At 38.6% G+C, this 25,201-nt stretch overlaps 1 long non-coding RNA gene across 1 annotated transcript in view; it reads left to right on the top strand.

The window, feature by feature from the left end:
- The window catches only part of LOC146526110 (uncharacterized), a 200,449-nt gene that overhangs the window by 2,162 nt on the left and 173,086 nt on the right, over positions 1-25,201 (top strand). The window lies entirely within an intron of this gene.

The following is a 25,201-nucleotide window of genomic DNA, read 5'->3' as shown; positions in this document are numbered from 1 at the left end:
GTGCCAGTAAAACGACAAGCATTTGGAGAGATTAAAAAAATCCTTAAAATACATCCATGCAGATATAAAAATTAAAATGGGGAAAAAGGAGGATGAATGAATGAGTTCAGTTAACTTGTTGAAATGTTTGTTGTGTTGTTTTGTTTTGTTTACATCTTCATTGATGTATTTTTACCTTTTATTATAATAACTTAGGCGGTCCCAATCGCACTTGAAGTGATTGCGCAGTTTAAAGCAAGTAGACATCTGAAGATGATATATCTGATATATATGTTCTGACTGAAGTATTTCTAAAACAACTAAAATGAAAAGTAGTGCTTTTAACTGATGGATGCGAACTATTAATGAAAATTAAAAAACAATTGAGGGCTTATAAAGTTTGCCTAGTTGGTGTACTGTGTAACGATATGTTACCTGCTGTTCAAGTAGATAGCTGTAGTTGTATTAACACATCAGGATGAGGGTTAAATTGTTCTCAGTGATAGTCCCTGTTGAGAGCATCTGATGAGCAGCGACAGATGCCATTGTATGGCGCAAATAAGACATGGAAAATTGATTGATTGGTAATTTATTTCAACATGTGAACAATATACAAGTACATTTAGAAAAGAAAATAAGAAAGAAAAAAAATACTGTACAAATTACATACAAAAAAAATTATTAATTTACATGTTGAAAGGGAGTGGGAAGAAGTAAACACTTATTTAATCCCACCCCTTTGCCATAAATTATCAGTTAATATTTAGTCAGCTTCCTTACTGATATAATTTGTAATAAAAACAGTGAACAGATTTCTGATATACTATAATATCACATCATGAGTTGTTTTTTTGTTTTTTTTAAATAGAGACATTCACTTAATTTAAATATTTTCCTTTTCTTTATAGTTCGAGAAGATCATATTTTTATAACTCTTTTTGAACAGTTTTATGTTTGGACATTGCTTTAATTCCATATTCAGACTGTTCCATAGTTTCACTCCATGAACAGAAACACAAAAGCCTTTTCTTGTAGTACGTACCAAACTTTACCAAAATGAACACCAGGTTTGTTATTAATATGCTGCTGTGTGGTTTTGATTGAAGTGCTAAAATAATCCAGGACAAAGGGGTTTTGTGGTATGCTGTGAGTTCTTAAAAACTGACCTTAAAGTGCAACACATAAATAGTGCTAATATAAACTCTAGGGGCAGAATGGAAACTGAATTGTTTTTTGGGGACTTGTGTCTGTGTAGATAACAAGGGACAAAGCACAGCAGCACGCTAAAAAGATGAGCACCTCATCCAGCACAGAAGAGGCCTGGACCTGGAAATGGAACATTGTTATACATGTTGAAGCTCTCACTAGCCAGCCCTAGAAATACATGTTGGTTAAATAAATTATTATTCGAATATATAAATTGTAATGCAACACCAGTTAGCTACTTTTTTTTGAGATGCTGTGTTGTTACTGACCACTAACCTGTGCCCCAGCAGGCAACAGCTGCAGCCCACTCAGAAATATGCCACTTTAAGAACCGTGGCATTATATCATTTATGCCCTTCTGCATTTAGGAAATCTCTAGATTTATTTCTTGAGATATTCAGTTATCTTTTAAATGTATATGGCATTAGGTTATGTAAGTATATTTAACTGTTTATGCCATCCATACTAGAACAACATATGGCAACAAAGTTTCTCCCCTTATAATAATTCAGTAACTATTTAAAACAAAACTGCCGGCTGTGTCGAGTCACTATGAAGGAATTTAAGAAAACGAAATGAAAAGGCTGAATCCACAGTGGGAGGTGAAGGGTTAAGATGAAAACTGACATACAGTTTTTGATGATAATAAATGTGATGCCTCAGCTTACTAACACAGAGCAAAAAAGTGTCTCAAAACATCTGCGTCCCACTCTGTATTCCTGTTATTTGTAAAATTTCTGTATCACTGCGCACCTATTCAAATTCAAATTCAGTGTCTTGCAACAAAGTGTTGAATTTACTCAGCTGTAAACCTGCTGACTGGCTGCTTGCACGCTGTGAATGACATGAAGTGGAAGTTTCACACTAAATCCCTGTTGCAACGCTGAACTGGCTTTATGTTGAAAATACTCAAAATCTGATAGAGCATGTGTTTCTCTGTGGACTCGCTAGGGCACAGAAGATCAAACAGGGTTAAAGATACTCTCTGGTGGTGACTGAATATTAGGCTTTAGTGCCGGACATGTTCACAGATCAAATGTAACTCTGGTAGTCCACAAACTGCACAGCCTTGACTTGTGTGGTCTTTTTTGGCTCCCTAATATATGTACCTGCACCAGACCTTAAAGTTTGGAGTCTAATTACGCTGGTCTTAAGTGTCCTCTCGACTTTATTGCTATGCAGAAGTCCGGGCCTTTGACCTGTAAAGGTATTTTGATCTGGGATTATGGTTGTGTGATGGAAGGATTAAGACCCAATTAACTGAAGGGATGTGAATGATGTGAATGATGATGATGTTTGAGGACTTTTCTTTGCTTTCTTCAAAAGTGAAGCACCATTTCCTGTGTGAAGCATTCCAAAATTTTTGAGAATTATAGTCCATTAACAGCAAGATTTTCAACAGCTCATGTTTTTTTAGACACTCCACAAGCATTTGTTACATATTTGTCCATGTCGTATATATAGATATATATTTATATGTGAGTTTGAGTGTGTTTTGGGGGCATGGTAGTGTGTGTGTGTGTGTGTGTTTGTGCACAGCAAACTGCCCACTCTCTGTGGCAGTGAAGTCAATGGTTCATATTTTGGATGATCTAAAGATTAGATATGCTCTAAATTCAAATAGCTTCACACCGCAATAATTCCACTCTTTGTGTGTCTTTGTATGTGCACACATTTGTGTGTGCGTGGGCCGTGCATCTGCACATATGTTTATGTCAGTATAATGATAAGAGTCTGCATTAAATTTCCCCTCTTACTGCGATTCTCAGACTTGGCTGTGACATTATTGTAAATCCTTCAGTAGCGATACAGTAGCACTACATCAGACTCAGCGAGCCGGCCATCCTCCTTAAAGCCAAAACACCTCCGCCACTCACGCACACATTCAGGCAGAATTGGTATCTTTTATCCTCAACTGGCCTCTTTTTTCAGAGATTGAAATTTACTATTCAACATTCTTCCCCTTGTTAGAAAATAGAATATTGCTTTCTGCCACTGACAAAGTTGGCTGAATTAGAAAATATGCAACAACCTGACACCACCTTCTGTTGCAGAAAAGAGCCTCTTTTTTCGTTCTTTGATTGAATTATGTATAAAGGCTTAGAAGACGCTCCTTGGCCATGGTGGTGTTGCTTTCCCCATATTACTTATTCAACATGTCTAACCTTAGGCCCCATTAGCGTTGCAGAAATGGAGCTATTTCCTCAGCTCTTCATGTTCAAACACAAGACTAACATAGAAGCAGGAGCTGAAACCCCACAGTGAGTCACATGTCTTCCCTCTCTGTATGTTCTGCCTCCTGCTCTGCCCACCTTTGGCAAATTAAGGCACGATTTCATAGCTTTAAGCTACAGATAGCATGCACCGCCACAGGCAGTATGGTCCCAAGGTTTGCCATATTTGTCTACAGGATGTGACATTGTTCCTCTGCACGTCTTTGATCTGCTTTGTCTTTTTATGTAGGCTTGTCTCTGTGAATCAGCGACAGAGAATAGTGTGTTTATTTTTTATGAAATGTGTAGTACTCCAGCCGTCACCTGGATGAGGTGATTTGTATGTACCTCCGATGCACATATCGAGTCTAATGCTTTGACTGTTCTGTTCATTTTATATCACGATCCCAAGCGTTGTGCAGCAATTGTATTTGGGCATTTTTTTATTCCTTTGTGTCTGTCTTCCTTTGACATGTTGTCAACGTGGAAATTCACAGCACCCCGCCACTCTTCCTCAAGCAACCTCTTGATGTGCCACAGTGAGAGTCGTGTCATGAATAAACATGCTGATGTACAAAGGGATGAGTGTTGGTTAGAGATGAGATAGACAGTTTACATGTGTTTGAAAGGGAGGGTCTGCAGAGAGGAGAGTGACAGGGTCACGGAGCCCAAATGTTTAAAAAAAAAAGCTGCTTCCACTAACATCTTTTTTTCTTTTCTCTTTTTTTTTCAATGGTTAAAACATGCTTCTGTTGAAATTCTAGTTGTGCCTCCTGCTGTTGCTCTGCGATTAGTGAAATCCTGTTTGCAGCACTCCTTTTTTTAAAAGTTAAAATATTTTTTCCAGAAGTTGGTGCTCTGAGTGGTAAAAACACGCTGAGTTCTCAGCATTGTCAGGAATGAGCAGCAGCACCTTCTTAAGTTTGGAAATAATCAGAGGGAAAAAAGCTGGTACTTTACACTGAGACTCCTGGAGCTCTGGCAGCACTTGTCAAATAACATCAGCCTATGTCAGACCATAAGGCCACAGAGCTGATAACCTTCTCTTCCAACTCTGTATGCTCCTAGTTGAGCGCTAAGATCATCAGGTCACTTACTCTTGGTGCAACCTAGGTCTCGGCTGAGGACCAGAGGCGATCGTGCTTTTGTCTAAGCTGCACCTAACCTCTGGAACAGCCTTCCTGCTACTATTTGTGCCTCGGACTCTATCCAATCTTTCAAATCACGGTTGAAAACTTACCTGTTTACCTGCATTCCTGACTAGCTAGTGCCCTCATCTCATCAATTTTAATCTTATTATTGTATCTTTGTTTAGCCTCCTCGTTGATATTTTATATGTGTGAACTGACCCTATCTCTGAATTGAGGTCTGATACCTACTTTATTGAGCCCACACTTCTGGTCTAATTAGTGCTTCCCGTCTGTTAGTGTTAGTGCTAGTGCTTGTTTTGTATTTTGTTACTGCCTTTCTATATAGGGCTGGGCCATATCATACTGTTCATGATAATACCGGTAAATTATTAGGCAATGATGAGAAAATTAAATATCACAATAGAATATGGGAAAAACGCGCATGCGCAGTGCCTTTGTTTTCATGCGCACATGGCGGAAAAAGCATGGCGGCGATGGAGAATGAGAAGGGCGAAAGCGGATCGTAGAATGAAACGGATGAACCACAATTGGTTTGGAAAAATGGTGCAACTTCAGTGGTGTGGAACTGGTTTGGCTTTCGTCCGTCAGATACACACCAAAGCACAATTTGGTGTGTAGAGCATGCAAGCGGGACGTCGTTATTACCGTGTTTTTCAAAAAATAAGGCACACTCAATCAATGCTTTGATTTTCTGAAAAATTGACAGTGCCCCTTATAATCCAGTGCACCTTATTTATGAATTCTGGTTGTGCTTACTGACCTCGAACCAATTTTATGTGGTACATGGCGCTCAAAAATCTGTCAAAAAATGTTTTAGTACGACTTTCGTAAGCTACGAAGCCGCACCGCTTGATGGATTGGCGGAGCATTACGGCTACCGTAGTCAGGAGCCTTGCGGAGTGATACGTTCTGTGCTTCAACATAATATTACCGTATTGTGTGTGTATAACCTCTTTTTAAGTTTTGTGGATATTATACATAGTTATGCTCAGGATATGTCGGCCGGTTAAACGGTCAGCAAGGAATTTGTATTTGCACTGTTAAATATTTATATAACTTTAATGCACATAAAAAACAGCTGCTTTTTTAAATGAAAATACATTAATGGGTTTTTTTTGCACTAATAAAGTTGTGGAGTTGTAATTTAGTATTTTGTCTTGAGTCAATTATATTGTCAGTTATATTGTTATCTCAAATTTCCATATATATATATATCGTGATAAATACTTTTGGCCATATTGCCCTGCCCTACTTTTATATAGATTTATTTTGGTCTATTGTATTATTGTGAAGCACTTCGGTATACCTTTGGTTTTAAATGTGCTATATAAATAAAGTTGTATTATATTGTATTGTTATTTTATTTGTTTTATCTTGGTAGTTATTTGTTCCCACTTTTGCAGAAGGATAGTTAATCTTGAAACATTTAATGGTTGTTTCAGCTCTTCATCCCAATTTTTAAGCATTTAGCTAGTACAAAATAATGTGAAAACAAAAAATATTTGACATTGATAACTGATAATTGGCTGATGTGGGTAGTTAGTTATTCAGGTGATTTATCTGTATTTCATTTAAAGTTTTGCAAAGTGTGGTTCATATAGTGGTTTTATTAATTGGACAAAAAGATGACGTTAAAAGTTGTGAATGGACTTGGAAGAAATCTAATTTGTTTGTTTTTGCTATACTTTAGAAAGCACAGCAAAATTTTAAAATGTGGCTTTTTAACATGAGATGGTGAAGCATTGCAGGTTGCGAGTGTTTAATCAGAAAAGGCTTCGCCACCAGCTTGTTTATGGGCTCTCTGATGCGAGAGCAGCAGGGGAGTATTGGAGGACTGTGGGATACGAGCTGGGATTAGTACCTCTACAAAATGGGTTGGGGCTAAGCCATTTAATGTTTTGCAAATCATTAAAAGAACTTTAAACAACTCACTTCTAAGAATGACTGGGAAATAAGTTGGTCGCTATCCTGTCCTCACACTGGTTGTGAGCCTCAGAGTGGAGCTTTAGATAAGTTGTTGCTATTTTGTGGCTTTTTTTTTTTAAAGTTCTTAAAAGTAATCAGATCATTGAAGGCAAGTGATTTTTTTTTGATTTTTTTTTTTTATTAAATTACTGAGGTCACTGAGTAACACCCAGGCTTGTAACTTCTGATTAGCTTGTCCAGCTAAAGGACCAATGAGCTGATGCCATTGTGCCTCTGTCTACAGTTAACAAGAATCACTACTACTCCCAGAGTATTGTTCAGATTTCAGTGAAATTTGCACACAATGATAATCTAATGGGTCTTTACTCAAATGCATGGTCAAGGTCATATTTATCATTCTGCAGCTGATACCAGTATTTTGTTAGCTAGTTTTGCAGAAGCCTGTTTTCTTTTTATGAGCAAAGCCACTTCAGAACCGTTCCAGCCATTCCAGACTTTTAGGGTTTGACATTACCTAACCTCACATTGGTGACCATTTGTTTGGAATGATTATGCCTTGAGTTCTGGTCTATTATGTGTTTCTGACCTTGCAGTCGTGTCCTGGTGATTTGTGTGCGTTGCCAGACATGATAGAAACAACCAAAATGCGGAGGTTTTTCCTTCCTGGGTTCCCAGTCTTTGTGTAAGTCATTTTTCATTTTTTGTCAGGGGAAAACATATTTATTCCTCTTTTTTTTCCACTTCTTTTTACTTTCCCGTACATCCATTCTGACAGTTTCAATAATGTCCCAATTTGCTGAAATTTATGAGTGCTTATATTGATGCTGTGATTATTATTCTTTATGTGTTATTCTCTCACTGAGAAATTCAAAAAATGTGGCAGAAAAGTAGCTGGAATTGCACAGAAGGGATCTATGCTACTGAACTGGCCAGTCATAATAGTTGTGGGTAGGGCTGTGCGATATGACCAAAATCTCATATCCCGATATAAGAATTCTATTGTCCGATAACGATATAAATCACAAAAATGTAACATTTTCTGTAAATTCTGTGAATCTCGGGCAGCTCGACTTGCGGGAAGTGTTTCCAGCTGCGCGTCATGTAGCTGGAGTCCAGTGTTTTAACCGATGCATGAAACGATACATTTTTAGACATAAGTTGTAACGGCCGCCGTTTTCTTTGTGAGTATTTATTACACGGCGTGCTGCGGGGAAAAGCCTGTTCTAATGTTTGAGTCTAAGGTTTATTTTTTTAGCACCTGGCGGTTCTTTTTTTACTTCTCATCAGTAAATAATCTGCTCTTTCACGTGATTCAGTTTATTTTGAAAAGTCTCAACAGAATCAGAATTGAGCTTTATTGTGAAAGGTTTATGTGGAACATAAACAAGCGGACCGTCGTTGTTGCTAACCAAAACGCATAAAAACAGGCGCTTGTCCGTCCGTAGTGTGGTTATATTAAATATAAGAGAAAGAGAGAACTTTAAGAAATTAATATAGCCACTACAGTGACCATCAGAACGATGAATAAATATTGCCGTAAACAGCTTATTTTGCGACACCATGAAACAAACGATAGCGTAAAATGAAACGATAGACGTTTTTATATTGTCACATATCGTTATATCGAACAGCCCTAGTTGTGGGCTGCGTTGACGCAACCTTTAGTTACATTTTTAGGTAGGTGCACACCAGGTTTGGCCATGCAGAGAAAAATGTTGTCCATGCCCGAGCTAGGGTCAAAGCAAGAAATTTGTACAGAGTCTTACAGAGTTGTAATTTCCCTTTATTGCTACCACATGTTAGCTTGGTTTTGAACCTTTATCCAGTTCTACCAATATACAGTGGGGCAAAAAAGTATTTAGTCAGCCACCGATTGTGCAAGTTCCCCCACTTAAAATGATGACAGAGGTCAGTAATTTGCACCAGAGGTACACTTCAACTGTGAGAGACAGAATGTGAAAAAAAAATCCATGAATTCACATGGTAGGATTTGTAAAGAATTTATTCGTAAATCAGGGTGGAAAATAAGTATTTGGTCAATAACAAAAATACAACTCAATACTTTGTAACATAACCTTTGTTGGCAATAACAGAGGTCAAACGTTTACTATAGGTCTTTACCAGGTTTGCACACACAGTAGCTGGTATTTTGGCCCATTCCTCCATGCAGATCTTCTCAAGAGCAGTGATGTTTTGGGGCTGTTGCCGAGCAACACGGACTTTCAACTCCCGCCACAGATTTTCTATGGGGTTGAGGTCTGGAGACTGGCTAGGCCACTCCAGGACTTTCAAATGCTTCTTACGGAGCCACTCCTTTGTTGCCCGGGCGGTGTGTTTTGGATCATTGTCATGTTGGAAGACCCAGCCTCGTTTCATCTTCAAAGTTCTCACTGATGGAAGGAGGTTTTGGCTCAAAATCTCACGATACTTGGCCCCATTCATTCTGTCCTTAACACGGATCAGTCGTCCTGTCCCCTTGGCAGAAAAACAGCCCCATAGCATGATGTTTCCACCCCCATGCTTCACAGTAGGTATGGTGTTCTTGGGATGCAACTCAGTATTCTTCTTCCTCCAAACACGACGAGTTGAGTTTATACCAAAAAGTTCTACTTTGGTTTCATCTGACCACATGACATTCTCCCAATCCTCTGCTGTATCATCCATGTGCTCTCTGGCAAACTTCAGACGGGCCTGGACATGCACTGGCTTCAGCAGCGGAACACGTCTGGCACTGCGGGATTTGATTCCCTGCCGTTGTAGTGTGTTACTGATGGTGACCTTTGTTACTTTGGTCCCAGCTCTCTGCAGGTCATTCACCAGGTCCCCCCGTGTGGTTCTGGGATCTTTGCTCACCGTTCTCATGATCATTTTGACCCCACGGGATGAGATCTTGTTTGGAGCCCCAGATCGAGGGAGATTATCAGTGGTCTTGTATGTCTTCCATTTTCTGATGATTGCTCCCACAGTTGATTTTTTCACACCAAGCTGCTTGCCTATTGTAGATTCACTCTTCCCAGTCTGGTGCAGGTCTACAATTCTTTTCCTGGTGTCCTTCGAAAGCTCTTTGGTCTTGGCCATGGCGGAGTTTGGAGTCTGACTGGTTGAGGCTGTGGACAGGTGTCTTTTATACAGATGATGAGGTCAAACAGGTGCCATTCATACAGGTAACGAGTGGGGGACAGAAAAGCTTCTTACAGAAGACGTTACAGGTCTGTGAGAGCCAGGGATTTTCCTTGTTTGAGGTGACCAAATACTTATTTTCCACCCTGATTTACGAATAAATTCTTTACAAATCCTACCATGTGAATTCATGGATTTTTTTTTCACATTCTGTCTCTCAAAGTTGAAGTGTACCTCTGATGCAAATTACTGACCTCTGTCATCATTTTAAGTGGGGGAACTTGCACAGTCGGTGGCTGACTAAATACTTTTTTGCCCCACTGTACATCATTAACTGTTGTAGTACTACCGAACCAGCATTCTGAGTGGATTATCAGATGAGTCTCACAATCATCTGCTTTTACATGCATGTGGCACACACTCTGTCTGTTTTCTATCCTCCGTGGAACGTGAATGAATAGGATGAAGTACTGAATAGCGGTTGCTGAATGCTATAGTGAGAAGAAAAGCAGCAGTGAGATGTTATCAGTGGGGGAAAATGGTCTCTCCTGGTTGATTTACTAGTCATGTAGTGTGCTTGTCTGACTGCAGTATAGCAGATAGTGTCAGAGGGACATCAGAAGAGGCCCAAGGGACTGTCCGCTAAGAGATCAACCAGAAAAACATGTTATCAGTGACATACTGTGTGACCATGAGCTAATGCTGGCTGCATTTTCACTATGAGATCAAAAGGGATTTTTAAGATCAACTGTCTGAATATTTGCTCAAAGCTGCACCGAAGCAAATTTATATGTACACAAGCACCCGTCTTATTCAATCAGAAGTTTGAGCCCTACAAGAGTAATGCAGTCCAATATTTCTAACTGAGATGCCATTGATTTACCCTGTTTGGCCAAATTAAATTCAGGTATGGGCACTGATACAGCAGGAAATCTGCTCACTACAGGAAGTCACATTCAATAATTAAGACTGAAATGCAAACAGTATTCTAATCAGCAGTGAGTAAGTACCCTCTCAGAAAACTTTACCTTTGAATATAAGCTTTTCTTTCTTCCCCATCTGGTTTTCTTTCTTTCTTTCTTTCTTTCTTTTTCTTTTCTTTCTTTCTTTGTCTTTCAGTGTAAACCATTAGGTATTGGTTGTGTCTGTTATGGTGATTGATGTAAGAATTTCAGCGACAATCTTTTGCCATCATTTCCTACAGCAGACATTCCCAAGACTGCCACGGCCCAGTTTCAAAATCTAAAAATCCACCCAAGCCGATTATAACATGAGCTCAACATAAAGTAATTCCTTCATTGTGTTTTTGTGCATTCATTTTGATCAATATTTGCTTATTTAGGTTGATTTGCTCCTTTTATGTATTAATGCTGGTAGAAATATTAGTAACATACAAAGGGTTTTCCTGTATATAGAAAATCTTGGCGCTCAATAAAAGAATAAATCAGGACTGCAATTTAAAATTGTTTTTTGTGAGTGAGTTTTATTTCCTTTAGATTAAAATACTGTTAATAACTGGCAAATGCTTTAAGTTTTGTTTATTAAAGTAATACTCATTCTTTGGGTAGTTATTTGTGGTATTGGAAAGGCTGTCCATTTCCCATTAAATAGTACCACATCTGAGTATGTGGGTTGCACCAATTAAAAAACTTACCTGTCTGGACCAAAACAGCTTATTCTACTATTGCATCTTGTTTTGACCTTCTGGTACCGTAGACAATCAGGTGCTGACAGTTAGTCCTGACTGGCACCTGATTAGGGCTGTTTAGCAATGAGTCCAGATTCTGCCTATGGCATTTGCATCTAAGGGTCGAAGGAGAAGATGTAGAGAACTCTATCCTGATTTCTGGACCAATAGGGTAACAGAGTTTAGTGGAGGCAGTATCATGGTGTGGGGCAACATGTCCCTCACTGGAAAAACAAGGCTTGACATCATTGGAGGTAATCTCAGTGTTGTTAGATATTGAGATGAGATCTGGCAACCAGCTGTAATCACATATGTCCACAGTCTGGAACCGAAATCAGTCCTGCAAGATGACAGTGCTTGCCTTCACAGAGCTGGGTTTATCAGAGACTACCTCCAGAATTTCAGAGTGTAAAGGATGAAATATCCTGCCTGCAATGCTGACCTCAGTCCCATTGGGCACTTGTGGGATCAGATTGGGCGTGCTGTTCGTGTCAGAGTGAACTACACTGCCACACTGGCTGTTGACTACAATTACGAGTATTAAGTCGTAACACAAGGTTCTTTTTTACTTGTGAAGAGTTCTCCTAATGCTACAGTCACACAGGGAAAACAATGGTTGAAGACCACGGCACAATCAAAATTATTGTGACTGTGTGTAAGAACTTGCAATCAATAAGATAAGATGATGATAAGTCTGCTGTTACTTTTCTACTGAATGGGATCAAGTTTGCAAATACACGCAATCTGTTTGTGATAATGCAACAATAATACTGTGGTACTTTGGTGAAAGTTGCAAACCTGTTGTCATCAACATACACAGAAATTTACATCAAACACAAATTGATATTAACTACAGTATTCTGCAACCTGGACCAACCCTCATTTCTTTATATATATTGCTTCCAGAGAGCCAGACTTACCTGTATTTTTAAAAACTGGTATTAAGCAGTATTTCTTTAAGCTGTCTGTGCCTATTTTTAGAATGGTTTGTGTTTGTTTGTTGAGCCACTTAACACTTAATCATAGTTTAACTGACTTATGACACATTCAAACATTAAAATGGGCACCTAACTCAAGGTATGAACTAGGGTTGTGTCTACACACAACAGAAACTGTAGGAAAAAAAACAGATTTAAATGATATCTTTAGGGACACTAGGCACAGCCTGTTGCATAAACACAATTTGTTACCATTTTGTTAGTCAAATCCATGAAAACTGCCAACGGCAACATTTAGACGGGCAAGAAATAGAATTCTTGCATCAACAAGGTTACTCCCGGAGACCTATTAACAAAAATCTTGGCATATCTAGACATGTTACAACAGTTATGTAACTGCAAAATGACACAGACACTTTGTAATCTTGCTTTTGGCATATAGGAATATAATCAGAATACCAAACACCAGACCTGACTCCACAAGTCTGCTGTTGCAAAGAGAAATTGCAATTAATGTCAGACTTTAGACAGCCATTATTTGAAAAAACCTATGCCAATCTGGCCGGGAGAGTTTGCGGTCAATCTGAATTGGAATAAAATTGTTTGACAAGTTGCCTCCCACCAGATAAACTATGTAGTCACTTTGAGATTAAATGTAGTTGTTCAGAGGTTGGTGGTGTTGCATGTCAAGCACTTGTCAGCCAGTAACAGCAACTACTTGCAATTGGATGCAGAATATGAGAAAAGATTATGCGATCAGGCAGATTTTTTTTGTTTGTTTGTACTCTAGTATTATTCTATCAGGCTGTCATATCAGTGTAAACTATAGGTGAAGAATCTTAACTTACTGTTTACATGTGTTCCCATTTTAATCTACAAAATCCACATGGGCTCTTCCTGTAGATAAAAGCCGAAACTGGTTTATTAATCTCCAGGTCGGCAAGTATCGACAAAGGGCAGTTGTCAATGACTCGGTTATGACTCTGGAGAAAAAACCATTATGCTTCAGTATTCCCTCACTGCTGCTGCCTGCCTTTAAGTACTCATGAAGCACTGTTATGTATTGGTAGTGGTCTTGCACGAGTATGCAACTCTACGTGTAACTCTACATTCATCAGTGTTGGGAAGGTTACTTTTAAAATGTATTCCACTACAGATTACAGAATACATGCCCCAAAATGTATTTTGGGGCATGTATTCCATTACGTTACTCAATGAGAGTATTCTGAATACAACTACAACTACATGAATGTACGATTGCTGTGTGAATTCTTACTTTTATTGAAGGTTACTCGCCATACCAATACCGACTAGATTTTTAAATCTTAATATAAAATGAGTAACAGTAAGGTGGACATTAGACATTAGGTCAACTTTGCTAGCGAGAGACAGAGAGAGGCGTTGAAAGGCTGCTCCAACGGAACTTATTGTTTCGGAGGAAAACACGAACACAGCGTACAGTCGAGTCTTAATAGCTTACTTACAACTGGGCTCGTCAGGCACTCTTCTTGGCTGCAGTGGTTATTATTATATTTACATGCTTCCATCTCCCATTTCTGCTCGGTGACAACTCGTGCCTTTCAACTCTCCTTTTTCTCCCTCCCTCGCGCTCACAAACACATAATGGGTATGGCTGTCCATTCTCCCTGCAGCACGGACTACACTGCCCATGAAGCTACATTCTTTAGGGCTATGCCTGTAACACTGCTATTGCCTTCATATTAAATAATTTTTGTGAATAATTTTTTAAAATATTTCTTCACGTCATTATGCGGGCCGCAAGTAGAGGTGAGATGGGCCGCGAGATTGAGACACAGACATGAGAGCCTCTTAATGCGTGTTTTATTTGGGGCGTGGAAACCAAAAATAGAGAGGGCATAGCCGAACATATGAAACAGGAAAATACCACCGTGAAATCCCTTTATTTCAGCAAAGTAACTGTATTCTAAATACCACATTTTTAAACGGTAACTGTAACGGAATACAGTTACTCATATTTTGTATTTCAAATACGTAACGGTGGTACATGTATTCCGTTACTCCCCAACACTGACATTCATGTAACTCTACATTTATTATACAGTTGGAGGGAATTTATTCATGATAATGCAGTTTAGACTACAACTAAAGTGTAATTTTTTAGCACTATGGCTGAATGTAATATGACAGTAAATAATAATACACTGTAAATTGTTCAAACTGCAAATCACATTCACATCCTCAGATACGCCGCCTTGTCAAAAAAAGCCAACGAGACTCACTTTGCTATTATGTGTGACAAAGAAAAACATAAATTAGAGTTTTGTAAGGATTAGTAAACTGTTGAATATTTGCATACCTGACTAAGTAATTATTATTTTTTGGTGTAAAGTTTTGTTTTTAAATAGAGGTCAAAGCCTTTAAAAAATTAGTTGTGTTATTTATTTATTTTGTTATTGAATGGAGCAGGAACACTGGCATAGTAGTGAAGTCCAAGGCCAGTTTAACTAGTTCCATTTTAAGCTATGTGTGGGATGTCGGTGTCAGTGGTCAGTGTTTATTTGAGCTGCCAGTGGGTAAAGAGGGAGGAAAGTTTCCGGATAGGTCAGAAGACCATCATCGACCAACTAATGTATTTTTTTTGTAACAGTTAACTCTTCATTTGATATTTGTAACCACTGGACTGTAATCAAAATACCTATAGGAAAAAAGTAGGCTGTCTGCTTGACAACCAGCAAAAGACTGGAAGCTTTATGTTATTGGATAAAACTCATCAGAATCAGAATATTTTATTAACCCCAGAGGACATTATGTGGTCACAGTTGCTCCAAGACAGTAAAAACATTAACTAACAAGTTAAAGTACCAATCAAATATTACAATATTTTACAAAATATTGCAAAATAGCTCTGATATATAAATATCTCAATATATTACACACAATTAAATATAGATAAAGTTGTAATTGAGGTGCCCCTCTTATCATCCCGACTTTGTTATTTTCTCTGTAGAGACTGTGCAGATATTAACGGTGTGCAACTATTGCAGTGTGTACTTCTGCTTTTAGATGGAGGAGTTGTACAGAGAGATGGCCGCAGGCAGGAATGATTTTCTGTGTCGTTCAGCGGTGCGTTTGGGTAATCTCGGTTTCGCACTGAACATGCTCCTGTGACTGGCCAGCACGTCACGGAGTGGTTGGGAGAATATTGTCTTTAGCGTAAACGACATCTACCTCTCTGACACCGCCTTTAGAGAGTCCAGCTCCACCTCCGCAATGTTACTGCTGTGCTGATCAGTTTACTGGCATCCACAACCCTCAGCCTGCTGCCCCAGCATGCAACAGCAGACAGTATGGCACTGGCCACAACAGGCTCATAGAAAATCCTGAGCATTGTCCAACAGATTAAAAGACTTCAGCCATCTCATAAGTAGACATGGCTCTGGCCCTTCCTGTACAGTGCATTTGTTTTTAACCCAGTCTAGTTTATTGTCACTGTGTACTTTGAGGTATTTATGGTCCTCCACCATGTCCACATCAACTCCCTTGATTGAAACAGGGTCCACAATCATGTCCTTGGTTACGTTGAGCTGCAGATGATTGTGCTTGCACCATATGACAAAGGAGTCCACCACAGCCTCATCGTCTCATCACCCCAGCGGATGCATCTAACCACCGCAGAGTCATCAGGTGCAGGTGCAGGTGTCGGTGCAGCAGCTCAAGTCTGTGTTGTAGAGGTTGAATAGGAAAGGGGAGAAGATGGTCCCTTGTTTTGCTCCAGTGTTGCTGACCACCATGTCAGACACACAGTGTTAAAGACGCTCAAGTCAAAGTTGGGATATAGTTTGTAGAGAAAAAAAAGTGGTAATAATGTATTGCAGTTTATGGTATTGTAATACTCGGCATATGGAAAATGTTTAACATTGAAATCGTATCATTTTATGAATTAAGATTTCTGATGATATTGTGGACTCTATAGGGATTCCAACCTGTAGTGAAAATTAGACAAACCAGGACAGTTCTGAACCTTTTGATGTATAAAATGAAGGGTATGTAATGTTGGCTGTTTCTAAGTAAACTGACATAATGTGTATGTTGTGTTGTGTACGTGCCACATATTTTAGCAACATTTCAAATATAATTAGGTTATTGAAGAATGTGTTTCTGACTCTTAAAAGGCTCTTATATGTAGACAAAATAAGTACATACAGTATTTGGTTGGAAAACTGTTTAACTAGCCCAATTTAATTGCTCTTAATTTTGACTGTTTTCTCATTATTTTCTACTTTTATACTAGTCTATTAGTTTTATATTTTTTCTCCAGTTTAATGGAGTCTGAAATTAGTCGCCAAGAACATCTCTAGTCCATTTCCCATTGCACACTGTTCCCAGTCAGTGTGATTATGTTCATTTGCAACAAAAAGTCACAAACGAGCATAATCCTGAGTAAGTAAGATTGGAGAAGGCAATTTTTCCCCTTTTACAGAAACTTCAGAAGTCAACAAATCAGTGATGCTGAAAGGGGCCGTGGCAGCAATCAAGGACTATTTTCCTATATACCTATCTTTGACTGAAAAAACATCAAGTTCAAACATTTTCTCTGGGTCTGGAATTGCCATTCAATAAAATACAGAAAATAACTGACTAAAGTACAAGTGGACAAGCTCTTTGAAGGAAAAGTCGGGGGAACAATAAAGTAATGCAAAACCAAGAATAAGCTTGCTGTGTTAACAAATGTGTCTCAGAGGCTGAACTGTCCTCAGATGAATATGAGTATGCTTATCTGTGTGATGCAATGAACTTTTACAGATGTATGTGGCTAACATAAAAGAAAATGTTAGAATAAGAGGGAAAAGAGTATTTCCAGTGTGTTAAATAAGATTAAAATGCAGACTGGTAGCCTAATCAGGTTGTTCTTCTGTTCCCATTGCTGCTGTAGTCTGCCTCCATCGGGGAGTGCTGTTAAGAATCTGCAACTATGTTCCTTCTCATCTTCCTTCCCTACTTTAATCTCGACCTGAGTCCTTGGTTTTACAGTGAGTGAAGTGTGTCTTCTAAGCTTCGGTGAAGGAGAGACAAGGTTCTTCAAGTCCCAGCAGGTCTGAGAAGCTTCTTATGAGGCCCCTTAAAGACAACTTTTCAACAGAAGTGAGATCCTGACTGACTACAGCATTTTGCTTCTCTACAGAATTCTAGTGAAACTTCTGTGCATTCTTGATAATTATTTGTGTTGTCCACATTGATGGCAAAAGGTGAGGAGTAGGGCTGGGCTATATCATACCGTTCACGGTAATACCGGTGTAATTTTGGGCAACCATAGGAAAATGAAATATCGCGATAGAATATGGGTAAAACGCGCATGCGCACTGCCTATGTTTACATACGCACATGGCGGCAACGCAGAATGAGAAGAGCGAAAGCGGATCGTTAAATGAAACGGATGAACCAGAACTGGTTTGTTAAAATGCTGCAACTTCAGTGGTGTGGTTTAGCTTTCTTCCATCAGATACACAACAAGGCACTATTTTTGGTAGAGCATGCTAGCGGGCCGTCGTTATTACCGTGTTGTTTGGCGCACAACACGGTAAATAATAATAAAATACGGCACACTTAAAATCAATCCTTTGATTTTTCTGAAAATCGACAGTGCCCCTTATAATCCCGTGTGCCTTATGTATGAATTCTGGTTGTGTTTACTGACCTCGAAACGATTTTATGTACACGGCGCTCGAAAATCTGTCAGATGTTTCAGTACGACTTTGCTAAGCTACGAAGCCACACCGCTTGATGGATTGTCGGAGCCGTACGTATCACCTCGCGGAGTGATACGTACTGTGCTTCAACATAATATTACGGTATTGTGTGTGTATAACCTCTTTTTAAGTTTTGTGGATATTATACATGGTTATGCTGAGGATATGTCGACCAGTTTCCACTGGAAATGCCTTTTGGTTAACCTGTCAGCAAGGAATTTGCACTGTTACATTTTTATGTAACTTTAATGGACATAAAAAAAACAGCTGCTTGTTTAAGTGAAAATACATTGATGGGGTTTTTTGCACTAATAAAGTTGTGGAGTTGTAAAGTATTTTGTCTAGTGTCAATATATCGTCAGTTATATCGTTATATCGTAATTTTCAAATGTATATCGTGATAAATATTTTTGGTCATATCGCCCTGCCCTAGTGAGGAGCATAAAAATGATGCCATCACAAATGGCTTCATTTCTTGGGCGTGAAATGCTCTGAACCTGTAGCCATTTCAGTCACGAACTGGATTAAGCACAGATAGAAGAAAGCATTTCCCTGGTGGGCATCTGTCCTACCCAGTGGCTCATTTCTTTCACTTAGAAGAGTGGTGGTCTTACATTAATGAAGCCTGTGTACCCAGGATGCTTCAGGCCAGCATTGACTTTTGGCTGTTTACTTGACTGTCTTTCCCTGGAAAGCTGTCAGGCCAGACAAGACTTTATGATGCCATTAAACATTAGCGTCAGACTGCTCAGGGACTGGATCTGGTCACTCTAACTGAGGTTAAATTAGCTTTTTTGGCAGACAAAAGAAATACTACTGAGCTTAGAGCAGTATCAGAAGTGGAGCCATCAAGCCTAGTGTTACCTCAATATAGAAAGAAATTAGGTTATTTGTTTGACTTATGTATGAGCCATAATGAAGGTTTAAGGCTTTTGGGAATAGTGGCTTCATTACAAAATGTTAAGAACTGGCATCTCCAAAAATAACTGAATTCAGCCTAGCAAAAGGATTCAATAAGGCAAAGCGGGCCTGATTTTAAAAAGGAACATAAGACATACAAAAAATGAATGATGTTATAATTACTGCTTCAGGTAGTCTTAAATTGATAGGTTTTTACCTCAGTGACCTAGTGCTGATCATGTCCTGTAGGACACATTACTAAATGTCAACGAAACACAAACAGTACTCGTCACACACATTGTTGTGATGTTGTGCGATCATTGTGTAAAGATCTTTTGTGTGTTAACAGGACTAAATAAAGAGTTATACAAATACACCTTATTAACCTTATTTTGAACTGCGCTTCCTATTTTAGTCAAAGTTCTATTTGCCTTTATTTTCTTTTGCCACATGTTAGTTCTCATATGTAGATAAATATGATGTGCGATATCTGCAAGTCCTTAAAAAGTCTTTATTTACTAATTAAAATATTACAAAATGATTAACTGTCCTAAATTTAGCTTGAAGGATTCTTAAATGTTATTTGGATGTTTCATAAATGAGATTTTGAAGTACACAATATTTTCACCACCTGTTCAGATTTAGATCACGCAAAATGACATGAATTTAGACGACAGAAGACATGACAAGCAGAATTTAAGCTGTTCTTTAAGAGTTTGTTCTTTGTAGGCTTTTTTATACATTTAAAAAAAGTTAATTGTAATAGTAAATTGATGAGACACATTATACTTCAAGGTTGGTTCATCTATATAAGATACTTTTGAGAATACAAAAATGCCTGATACATAAACCTAGTGGGGTCATTTTGGGTCCATTTTCAGGCCACAGACATGTTTCATCATAGCAACTGAGATTACACTGCTTTTTAACATAACTACCGCAATCCCTTCATACCTTTTGTTACTGCTCAAATTAAAATCCAAGTTCTCCTGAAAGGTCCTGAAGAAGCGTGACTGCACAGTAGCATTGTCTCCATAAAACACATTAAACTACTAAAATATTTCCTCTGGGTCTTAATCACTTAACAGACTTTGTTCATCTTATTGTCTGAAGACCTCACATTCCCTGTGATGATAGCTGGAACAGGTGATTTATATTTAAACTTAGATGTCTACTTTGCTTGACCTCTGAAGCCTTGTTGTCTCCCCCGTAGCTCCTCTGGCATTACAGGCCTTCCTCCGGGCAGTAAACCTGTCATGACGATTAGCTGCTGCTGATTCCAATAGTGCAATGTGAAACCACAATTAGACGTGCAAAACTTGACTTGCCATTTATATTTTTTAAATTAATTTTAATGGCTGATAAAAGTCATAAAAATAATAACATTAAAATAAACTAAAATTAAATTGGTGTGAAACATTAAATTTGTGGTTTAAATGTAGACAACAGCACCTTGGTGCAGTTGTTAACACTGTCATCTCACTTACAGTATATAGGTGTTGGTGACCTATGCAGTGTGTGTTCTGCGTCTTGCTGTACGACAGCTGGGATAGGCTCAAGTCCCAGCCCCAGAACACTGAAATGGATAAGTGGATGAAGATAGATAATTTTAGACAGCCTGCTACCACCAAGGAGGCATGTAGTCATGCCCAAAAGTTTTTGATTGAGATCCACCAGTTCAGCTTTACAACAAGACAGCAAGGTAGGACGAACCGTGTCAAATTCTCCAAGGTGCTAGGAACAATTCATACACCAAGTACCTTTAAAAAAAAAAGAGAAACCTTGCACGATACACAATGGATAAAAAATGGTGCTAACATCAAATTTTGTGGTTTGAATCATTCACACTTCTCTTGTAGCACCAAATACATTTCCACAGTACAGATTTTTTTTTCAGTTCCCTTTTAACATGGTCAGAGAATAACCAACAGTGGATACGTCTTTAAGCAAGAGCTACACTTTGAATCTAAAATATAAAACACATACTAAGCAATAGAACCTGCACACCAAAGCTAGTGACCCAGTTTTCAAAAGAGCGTTGACTGAGTGGGACTTGGATCATCATCCTTACTTTTATTCTGAAAAAGATCCTGATAATAAGGAGCCCTTACATAGTGGTTCATGCTGTATTTATTTGGTGCACCATGATATATTGATTTTAACAACTTGTGTTTTTATGTGTAGCAGGCCTGGGTTATGAGGATACAGGGCAGTTTTAGATCCTTGTGTTGTGAATAATGTGAGTTCAGTGATAAATTTTCTTCTTTCTGGAGTTTAACACGGAATTTTGAGCAGAGCGAGCAGTTTTCCGTTGTCTTTTGAGGGCATAAATAGCTTGAAATTAAAATACTGGTGGGCAAATTTCCATTTTTTTCACATATTGATGATGTGGAGACAAAAAGCAATTAAGCTCTTTGCAATAATGCAATTAGACTCTTAGTTTTAACCAACAGAGAAGGTTATCCCCCTTTAATTTGGACACTTTAATGATAGTATGTGAGGAAAACGAGGGAGCATTTGTTTTCTCTACTTAAATTTGTGTAGCTGATCTGCGGATTCTAATTGGCAACATTCTCACCAGTCCAGCTCTCTAATCTAAAAGCCACCAACAGGCCAAATATACCGCAGTCAAGTTAATTTAAATTGGGCTCTACCAGCATGATGAAGAGTAAGGCACAGTGCCAGAATAACTGCATCTGCAGTTAGTCCCAGTTGGAGATGGTATTTCACTGAGACAAATGAAGACAGACACTGAGAGAATTGGGAACCCCCAAATTAAAGGCATACCACAGTAAGGATTGGCCTAGATTGATCCCTTTTTTGAAGCATAAAAGCAGCATTTGTTTTCTCAAGCGTAAAAGCACTGTTGACTGTGCGAGTAGATAAAAAAAAAAAAGAAGATGTTTGCATTTTTTAGTTTTTCTAATATGTTCAGTCCCTTATCTGAAAAGGACACTACAAGATTAGCACAGGTAATGTTTTATTCAGTTTTTCTTGTAATTTGGTTTGTAAGATTTTTGCTTTTTTGGCTCCTTTGAAAGCTAATGGGACTGGCTTGGAAAGATTGCATAGTTGTAAGTCCACATACTGCTGTGCTTTCATAGTATTTTACATGTAATCACAGCGTTTTGTTTTTTTTTCATCAGAGGGATAAGAGTTACATATTCGGTTTCTGACTGAGGCAACTGTTGTTGTGATTTGGTGGTACATACAAAAAATTGAATTGAACTAATCTATGCTTTACATCACTTGCACTTTCCCACACTGACGGGCTCATTGGTGACGTCAGTGGTGTAGTCCAATAATCTTTCTATCCGACTTCTTCATGCCAACCAGCCTCCACTCTGTGTACTTTAAATCTCATTGCTCATCTGTCATTCTCCCTTGTAACCTACCTCCTCCCCATCTATGCCTCTCCTCCATGTTACTCAGGCTCCTTCAAAACCTCTATCTTCATCTCCACCACCATGTAGACTTCAGGAGGTCATGACCTAATACATATCACTGCTGGGATTCTATTCTGCTGTGATGGACTATTGGAGTCAAATCGCCAAATAGGTTAATTGAATTCTATATATCAAGAATTCCTTATTGAACTGATATTTGGATCAGATATCGGGGACAACAAGCCTAGTTGCATAGGCCTAAACCATCTGGCAACCACCGACCACTAGGGGAAAGTATGTTCTGTGACAGGTTGGCAAATGGTTGCTGGGAGTTTCTAGGGGAAATCTAGGGGATGCAGAATCAAAAAGCTCCTTTGGAATTCTTTTGGCAACGAGCAGTTTGCCATGCTCGTCAGTAGTTTGTATAGAAGACTCTGTCTGCTTATCTGCAGGCACTTGGAAACTACTCGCCAAGCGATACTGAAGCTGTGATACACATGGTGCAAACTGGAAATGGAGACCTTCAGAGTAAAAGTTGAGCTTTTTAAAATGTATTGTTTGCAGCTGTCGCATGTTAGCAGAGGCTCATGGAGGAGCTAGCATTAGTTCAAACACTTGGAAAGCTGAGAAAAAGCAGGAGGAAGAGAAGACAACAAAAAGTAATTAAAGTAAAAATGAATTCTTTAACAACCTGCAGAGCTTTACTCAACTGAACTCAGAGTATGGACTCAGAGGTTTCATAGCACCTGTTAAACTGAGCTGACTCAGTCTAACTTAGCAGGTTTGTCATAGGAGATAGGAGTCTGTCTGTGTTTGAGAAAAGTTGCAGCAGTGACAGAAAAATGAATGCTTTTAATGGCTGTCAGATTATTTCAGTCGTCCATAAAGTGTGCTGTTAAGCTGTGGTTGCGAAAAAATAGTAAGTGAAACAGACTGCCAAGTTAGTCTGTAACCCTAATTGTGCTGTTGTAGTTTGCTTACTGCATTTCTCTATGCATGTTTGGAATGCAGTGTGAAATTTACTGTGCAGGGGAATCTGGCATATACGTGGATACTACCACATGACACACACCATCCATATTGATGTTGTTGTACACCCCCTGTGGGACTATAGACACTCCCTGGTAGCAGCAGCCTAACCTATCATGGTAAAATACCCCATAACACTGCGCAATCGCTCATGAATGGTTCAGAGACACGGCAGAGATCACTCCACATATGATCACCTCATCTGCCTCAGTTTATGTGCACACTTCTTTGTGCTGATTCCTTATTTCTTAGGGAGTGGCTGAGGTTATTGCCAATTGTTTACAAAGATGCTTGATGAGTGCCAACCCTATCATCAATATTATAGTAGATTTTCACTGTTTAGAGAGCTCTTTATATAAAATATTACATTTTAAAATACCTGAAAAAAAAAAAAGCCTGAGGAAGAGCCAGTTGATCAGATTCTTGCAATGAATTATTAATAAAACACAGTAGGAGCACAGCACATTCTATCTCTATCTTTTTCTCTCTTTTTTTTATAAGTATGCAGATTTATTTTCTCTTCTGTTCTAGCAACTGCTCGTCCTTTTTTTTTTTTTATCTGTCACACAAGTAACAGACAGAGGAGATAGAAGTTGCAGAAACATGAGCCAGTGTGTTCGGATTTAGCTCCTGTCACTTAATAATCAACATTATTCAAGGCTGTGTCATACACAGCAGTCTTCACCACAAGTGTGAAACCACAGGATTTCTGTTAATAACAAGTATGTTTGCGTGAAAGGCATCAGAAGAAAAGGCAGGTGCATATTGCAGGTAGAAATAACAAAGAAGCTTCCAGTAGACAAGCAGTTTGATGGACACACATTCTATAGGGAGGGAGGTATAGTCTACATTAGGGCTGTGCGATATGACCAAAATCTCATATCCCGATAGAAAACATCTATCGTCCGATAAGACGATTTTTATCGGACGATAAAAAAATATTAAATTTTTCACAAAAAATTTAATATTTTCTGTAAATTCTGTGAATCTCGGGTAGGTGAAGTGTTTCCAGCTGCGCGTCGTGTACCTGGAGTCGAGTGTTTTAACCGATGCATGAAACGACACATTTTTAGACATAGGTTGTAACGGCCGCCGTTTTCTTTGTGAGTATTTATTACGCGGTGTGCTGTGGGGAGAAGCCTGTTCTAACGTTTGAGTCTAAGGTTTATTTTTTAGCACCTGACGGCTCTTTTTTTGCTTCTCATCCGTAAATAATACTTGTTCACGTGATTCCGTTTATTTTGAAAATTCTCAACAGGATTTTGAGCTTTATTCTGAAAGGTTGAAAGATTTATGTGGAAAATAAACAAGCAGACATGCAATGGTTTTACCGTCGTTGTTGCTAACAACAACCCATAAAAACAGGCGCTTGTCTGTCCGTAGTGTTTTTATATTAAATATAAGAGAAAGAGAGAACTTATAGAAATTAATATAGCCACTACAGTGACCATCAGAACGATGAATAAGTATTGCCGTAAACAGTTTATTTTCCGACACCAGGAAACAATAGTGTAAAATGAAACGATAGACGTTTTTATATCGTCATCCAATATATATCGTTATATTGAACAGCCCTAGTCTACATGTTTACATCTTTTTATGAATCTGACAGATATCCATGGCGATGCTGGCCTCCCAGAATGTTGCGGGAAATGTAGATGTGATTTCAGAAACTGAAAATGTATTGTCTGGTTTTAAAAAGCAAGATTTTGATAAAATAATCAGTTGCAGGAAATGCAATTTTACTATAACAGGAAAAACGTGGCTCAGTCACAGAATCAAATAATACAGAAGCCATTCCTGTTCCAATATCCTCCCAGATAAATATCAATGGAAGGCTCTTTTCTTTCCAGATGGCATCTCATTCAATCAAGTGCTGCCTTGGACCACAAGCTGGGCAGTAATTTAGTAGATTTTTATTGTTTATTTTGTTTTAA

Source organism: Neolamprologus multifasciatus, chromosome 1, assembly GCF_963576455.1.
Source record: "Neolamprologus multifasciatus chromosome 1, fNeoMul1.2, whole genome shotgun sequence".
NCBI lineage: Eukaryota > Metazoa > Chordata > Actinopteri > Cichliformes > Cichlidae > Neolamprologus > Neolamprologus multifasciatus.
This window is presented reverse-complemented; position numbering and strand designations above follow the sequence as displayed.